This window comes from Ornithodoros turicata, chromosome 1 (genome assembly GCF_037126465.1).
Source record: "Ornithodoros turicata isolate Travis chromosome 1, ASM3712646v1, whole genome shotgun sequence".
Taxonomy (NCBI): Eukaryota; Metazoa; Arthropoda; class Arachnida; order Ixodida; family Argasidae; genus Ornithodoros; species Ornithodoros turicata.
Window position 1 is genome coordinate 49,123,428 of NC_088201.1, and position 7,525 is coordinate 49,130,952.

At 44.6% G+C, this 7,525-nt stretch overlaps 1 protein-coding gene across 1 annotated transcript in view; it reads right to left on the reverse strand.

Moving 5' to 3' along the window:
* LOC135378215 (uncharacterized) overlaps positions 1-6,596 on the reverse strand; it is a 159,552-nt gene extending 152,956 nt beyond the window's left edge. The window contains exon 1 of the mRNA XM_064611160.1: positions 6,331-6,596. The gene's annotated coding sequence lies outside the window, so the exon portion shown is untranslated. The remainder of the gene's footprint in view (positions 1-6,330) is intronic.
* Positions 6,597-7,525: the final 929 nt, after the last annotated feature.

Consider the following 7,525-nt stretch of genomic DNA (forward strand, 5'->3'; position numbering starts at 1 on the left):
AACGCTGTGTTGAATATGCTCTGCTCAGATTGAAATTCAGCAATTACGTTGTGAGCTGTACTCATCGTAGTCCGTCGTAGCCCAAGGAAAATCCAACGATACCCAGAAGAATTCATCAATTTGCAAAGCAAAAATACAGAACTTAAGAAAATATTCGAAAGATGTTATGAATGTCCAACAAAATCTGAACGATAGGAATGACAAAAAAAAAAAAAAAAAACTGCGTCTTCAATTTTAAAAAAAAACTTTTTCTGTACGTGCACTTCCTAGGAATGCCTATTCACCTCCGCACACACACGCAATACCATCTCTGCTGCTGCGGGCGACGAGGCGCGGCGCAACTCTTCACATGCCCTGACATGTGATTCACATTCACACCCGGCGGTTGCCGCTTCACATGATGTGAAGCGGCAACCGCCGGGTTCCTCCGAGGCACGTGACGCCAACGTCACAGCCTACATGACTCTCCGAAATGATCAGTCTGCATCTCGCGCCCTTTTCTTCGCTTCATCTCGCGCCAAGAGAGAGAAACAGCTGCGGCGCTGGGTTTTCGGCGATGCGACGTACGTACAGGACAGGATATTCAGGAAATTGAGCCCTTAACAGCTTGTCGCTGTAAAAAAAAAAAAAAAAAAAAAAAAAACAACAACAGTGTATCCCAATAACAATTGTAGTCGTCTATGATTGATCACGCGGAAAAGATATGGCGGGAACGGTTTCCGAGATCTTGGTTTATACCAGCAGGCTCGGTTCCTGCGACAGCACGTACTTATCCTCTGCCAAGCTCAAACCTAAATTCGTGACCGTTTCCGTATCTCCTGTTTGCGCATCCATCACTTGAGTGTCAGTCAAGAATCCTTCACAGATCATCAAATATTCATCAACGCTTCCGAAGATGTTGCGCTATCTATCCAGAGTGTACTTACATTTATTGGAGCTACCAACTGTCCGACAAAGTTCTGGGACCATGCAAAGGCGAGTACACGCACCGTTCATCTGTTTATTTATTTATTTATTTATTTCCATACGTTGAGGCCCCCCAAGGGGGTATTACACAACGGAGGGGCAAGAGATAAACAAGGAAAACAACAAGCAAGCCAAGCATGCAAAAAAAAATAATAATAATAAAAACAAACAAACAGCAAAAAATATTTAAACAGATGTACAACCAATATACAACAGAAAAGATGCGCAGTACTCACTTAGAATTGACATTGGATGAATACAAAAGGAAAAGACGGTCGAGGTGAGAAGATAAAAGAAAGAAGAGGTGGCGGAAAGTGACGCTGGAGCGATCATGAGATATAGACTATGTTTTGTAGTGTTGGGTGATGGCAGCCTTAAAGCAGGCAGGGTCTCGCATGAACATGAGCGACTCCGGCAGGTGATTCCAGTCCCGAATTGTTTTAGGAATGAAGGAGTACATGAAAGAATTAGTATGACATTGTGGGATTCTAATATTGTGAGCGTGGTCGTGACGTGAAGAGACGTATTCCGCAGGGGGGAAAAGACGATTACGAGTGTTTCTGTTATAGAATAACTTATGGAAAAGACACAGACGGGAGACGGTTCGTCTGAATGTGAGATGGTCCATGCCAAGGTCTTGTTTTACTCCCGAGACGCTACAATCCGATGAATAATTAGAGGTGATGAAGCGTGCGGCCCTGTTCTGAACTGATTCCAGGGCTTGTATCAAATACTCCTGGTGTGGATCCCAAACAGCAGAGGCAGTTTACAGTGTGTCTACTGTTGAAGGAACCCTAAGTACGTCTTGCGCGAGCGGTGGAAAGCTTCAACATCGTGCACTCTCAAAGCAGAACTTCACCGTATACAACACGCTTCCACCAAGCCATCGTCCCGAATGCTGGCATCATTCTTCCCTTCCCTGATTTGTTGAAAGCGGGACGTCTACGCCTTTTTGTGACACTGATGCAGTTATGTTGATTGTTACAAAAGGCGTACTTCCCTTGCTTTCTAGAAATGAGGAGTGATAATGGTATCACTGTGTGCAATGATTGACCTTCAGCGTTAAGAGCGTTGTTCTGGAAGGCTGCACAATACTTTATTTAACTCCCTCCATTAGGAGAAGAACCGACAAGATTCGTAAATCGATATGTCTTGCAATCTGAACATGTTGAGTCGCACCTTTCCGGCATGCTGCAGCCCGTGAAAAAGTATTCCAGAACCAGCAGGTCTGGTCAAAATGATGCATACCGCATTCCGACCATATCTGACCTCACTAGCCAACGAGATTATATATACAGGGTGTTTCACCTAAAGTGATAAAAGTTCTAACTGGCGACGTACTCGCCGGAGGATTGTGGGACTTTCTGCAATTACCTTCTGGAAACTTGTGCCACCATTGAGGAAAGCTTTGGATAATTTTTAATTGGGAAATTAATTTAATTATTTTTTTCAATTGAACTTTGAAAATTGCCAAGCCTACCTCACTTTTTTTTGCAGAAATATCAAGTCATCCACGGATAACCGCAGACCCAACAAAAACTATGCACAGTATCTCAACAGAAATAGTCGAAAAAAAATAGTAAAAAATTACGCTTTAGCCCCGCCTGCTTGATTGTCGCAAAGAAGCGCGCGCGAAATGTGCGTCTAGAAGAGGAAGTGTCCCGGCCTTCATTTGTTTTGCCTTCTTTGTGATAAGACGGTTGTCACCAGCATCAAGGTCAAAGCGGGAGAAAGAAAGCAAGAGGCGGGAACACTTCCTCCTCTCCCCGCACCTTCCGTGCGCTCTTTGCGACAATCAAGCAGGCGGGGCTAAAGCGGAATTTTACTAATTTTTTCGACTAATTTCTGTTGCGATACTGTGCATAGTTTTTGTTGGGTCTGTGGTTATCCGTGGAGGACTTGATATTTCTGTTAAAAAAAACAGTGAGGTTCGCTTGGCAATTTGCAAAGTTCAATTGAAAAAAATAAGTTTCCCTCAATTAAAAATTGCCCAAAGCCTTCCTAAATGACGGCAAAAGTTTCCAGAAGGTAATTGCCGAAAGTCCCACAATCCTCCGGCGAGTACGTCGCCAGTTACAAGTTTTTATCACTTTAGGTGAAACACCCTGTATTGTCTCGTCGGCTAGTCAGATCAAGGTGTTTGACTCTGTCACTACAGTCGTTGCATGAAGCCAGAAACTAAAGACAAACTGGACATGCAATCTTCCATCACAGCGTACCGCACCACGCGAAGTAAAAAATGCCAACGTCACGAACAGAGTACCATAACAAGCAACACATGGAGACGCATGGCGGTGGTCTTCCTTTTTATGACGTGGACATTTTTTTAGCCTCGTAGGTTTCTCTGTGTGGCAATTTTCCTCTGAGACGAAAGCTTCCGTTTACTCGCACGTCTACAAAAGCATCCACCGGAGAAGACATCCACCTATACTCAAGTGAGACTGTGCCAGTCAGTGCTGGCTGGATGTCCCATGCATCAGTTCCAAACGCCGCCATCGTATAGCCGTAGGCTTATCCCCCACAGAATGATATCAACTGCTGCGATGTATTAGGCCACAGGCGAGCCTTTGATGGAAATGTAATTGAGTAATGAGAGTATGTGTGTTATTTGATTCTTCTCATGGCCGGGACGAGAATGAAAAGACCTGAAGACCACTGACAGAGAGTGAGGCAGCGAAGTAAAAAAATGGAGACGTCGGCTCTCCGGTGCGGCTAGCTTCTCCAGCACAGTGACAGTCAGTACACAATGCTGCCGCTGTACTGGTAAACAAGAACCATGGCGCCATTATCAGTACTCGCTTGTGAGCCCGTTACGGAGATAAGAGCGACAAATTTTCTCTATATCATTTTCGTCGTCGTGCACACTTCAAATATCAGTATCATCACAACAAGCTCAAGGTCAACAACTGCACAGAAAGATACTCGTTGTCACTTTCGGAAGAGAGCAGGAGCATAAACGCAGTGTCAAAAAAGGGCGTACGCCTCCCATTTTCAACAAATCAGGGTAGAGAACGATATCATTCGCACACTTAAAATAAAACTTCACCGCACACCCTCCTAGCCAACCACCCTTCCGAATGACATTGTTATCTTTCCCGATTTGTTGAAAACAAGAGGCGTACGCCGTTTTGTGACATTTGCAGAACTTCACCGCATAACACGCTCCTATACTCTAAAAACAGTACTTCACCACATTGCACGGTCATAGCCAACCATCATTCCGCATGATATCATTCTGTGTATTGATTTGTTGAAAATGGGAGGAGGCGCCTATCTGGGACACATTATCTTGTCCCAGATAGGCGCCTCCCCCCTGTTTTGAACAAATCAGGACACAGAAGGATATTGGACACGGAATGATGGTTGGCTAGGAGCGTGCTCTGTGGTGAAGTTCTGTTTTAACAGTGTAGCACGCCGTGTGCCGACCATTGCCACGAATGATAGGGTTATCGTTTCTGATTCGAAGAGAGAGGGGGCGTACGCCTTTTTGTGTCAATTTGTATATATGATAAGTAGAGAGCGGATTTTTTTGTTTATTTTTTTAATTTATTCAATTTATGTATTTTTTATTTTTTTCAAACACTACCCCTCAAGGTGCAACATGGGAAACAGGTGCGCCTGGGCACCATGATTAAAAGGGTTTCGCACGTTTCAAAGGGCTTTGCTGCCACCTTTTCCCAACTTTGCGGTCGGCTCTCTTACAATCCCAGTAGAAGGGCATAGTCATAGCATAGCCGTTGATATCTCTTTTGCATCATGATACAAATCGTTTCGGTCGCTTTAGACATATTTGATTTTATTTCATCATATCTTTCCTGGTTTCTTGAAAATGGGATGCGTACGCCTCTTTGTGACACTCGTGTAGTTATGTTAATTGTCACAAAAAGGCGTACTCCCCGCTCTCTTCTCAAACCAGAAGCGGTAACTGTGTTATTCGGACTATATAGTTGTTTGCGCAGAGCGTGTTGTACGCTGACGTTCTTTTTCTTTTCTCTTTTTTTAGAGTGTAGCGGCGTGTTATACAGTGAAGCTCCGTTTTTCTTAGTGTAATATAACTCATTAAAAGAAGCAAGGATACCACTTTAGACTTGACGAAGGCATATGACGCCGCAGACGACCAAACCCTCGAATTAGAATCCACCTTCCTTTTCGCGATTCTTTTTCTTGGTCGTTACTAAATGACTGCGCACAATATGCGTCCTTTGAAGCTGAAGAACAGTGCAGTTCCACTACCCTGTGTTTACCCTGTTTACTCGATAGGGCCGCCTTTGTCCTTTCGCCACGGCCTTGCGATGACGCGCACCAGCTATAATCTTCGGACATTCAGTACTCTCGTGAAGTGTGCCGCATTGGATTATCTCCGCTTAGATATAATCTGTATGCCGGACTAAACCCTGTTAGGAAATACACACCCGAAGTTATTAGGAACTAAACCCCTGATCATGCATGGATGTGCAAACTTCACAAGCAAAACTCGCGTCAAAGCTCGATTACCCCGTTCAATTCTAAGACAATTTTCGGGGATCTCGTAGAAATGTAAATTAAAACGATCTAGAGAGTATGCTTACACTCGAGCATTTCATCTAATCTTACATGTACAGAAAAGTTGCGGAACATTAAGGGTCTGTTTCTTTGCATTTTTTTATCTTCGTTTGCTTTGCGTTTTGGGCTCCTATTAGGATAAAGGAAAAACCATCCAGTTTTGACAAAGTGACCAAAACGTTTCGAGCAGTTGGCACTGCATGCGCCACATGACATTATGCGTAAGGAAGAGCGATCCTTGTAAACCAATTGGCATTCAAATTATCGCATGTATTGCTGCGTGCTTTTAGTTTCACCAAGCTGTGAAAAGGCTCGCTGTGCATACTGTCTGTCCGTGAACGTGATATTTATTTCCCACGTGACAGGAATTGCTTCAGCGAAGGAATACCCTCGTAAATTCGTTGATATCTGGAGCCGGAAGCTACGATTGATCTGTCCGCGCCAGATAAACCGCTCAAGGAGCGGTTCGGAAATTGTGAAGGCTTTTTCAAACTCAACGCGAGCGGCACCTGTGGATCGTAGAGGCGCAATACAGCGAACGCATTCCACACAATATTGCGCGTGACGTACTCTGAAATATAACCCAAGACCTAAACAAGGCAGCACATGACGTTTCAAGTAGAGTTCCTGCGAACGCTAAGTTAAATTGGTTGTATGTTGTCAGTTATATGAGCTTTCGACAAGGCCACATCTCACATGAGCGAGAAATGGCCGTTCCTCCATCGATCAAGAAAGCTGTCAATTTACGAGGTTTTCAAAAGGCTCCGACTAGTTTTGAAGCTTCGAGAACGCTGAAGAAACAGGGAAATGTTGCACACTCACCGTCATGAGAGAGAGCGAATCCCTTTCAGGCCGTCAACGTCGCCAAAAACGAGGTGTCACACCGACTGCTCTCACTTCACCTTTGGAGTCACGACAAGAGGAAAGGAACAACGTCGGAAAGAAATATTTACAGGAAGAGGAAAGTTCTGGAACGTAACAGGGCGAATAAAAACCGTTTTCACTTAGTGTAAAGCACGAACGGTTCTTATTTCGTTGGCGTTGTGCAGTTCGAAAGAAAACGAGGGAGAAACGGAACAAAACGGATCCGCGCGACACTACCTTCGCAGATGAACTGAAAGTTCGCCTTCTCCTGCGCGATGAGTGCACGCGTGTCGCCCATGGCAACAGGCAGTATGGCCAAGTGCCCGGATAGTGGTTGGCATGGCAACTTGCACGCGGCGTCTGCCTTTCTTGGTGATCTGTTGGAGCTTGACATCCCGGATCACGATCGTTCGAGTAACGGACGAACTCGCTCATAGAATAGGCAAGAGAGAGAGAGGAGGAGGCGTAAGCAAATGAGTAGTACGCAGGATATATCACTTTCATGTCTTCTCTTTTTCTTTTTTCGCTGCAGTGTTCTTACGCGGCTGATGATTTATTATCATCATCATCACGAGTCCGCATAATATAGAGTGGACCCTAACCTCCGAGCCGGACGTGACTGATGTCTTTGTACAGACGTTCGTTGAAGTATACCGTTTCTAAGGTTTCCTTCAAAATCGTTCTGAACGTTACATGTTAGATATACCGCGTTGTCACCCTGTACACTAAAAAACAGACTTTACTGCAAAGCACGATCAGCGCTAAACAGCATTCATAGTGACCTCGTTCGTTCTTGTGGTTGTTGGAAACGAGAGGCGTACGCCTTTTTGTGTCCCACTCTGCAGTTATGTTAATTTTTACATCGAGACGGAAACAGAACTTGACCGCATAACACGCTGAAGACCAACCATTGTACTACATAATTATGATTGTTGACAATGCGGGGCCTACGCCCTCGTGTGACACTCAACGACAAGTAACGTCAGGTGTCACAAAAAAGGCGTACGTCTCTTGTTTTCAACAAAGCAGGGGAGAGAACGATGTTACTCGTGGTGGTTGACTATTAGGTGGACTGTAAAGTTGTGCGGTGAAGTTCTAGCTTTAGAGCGTACATTTCACAACTTAGCTGAAACAAAGAAACGCATTAAAACTC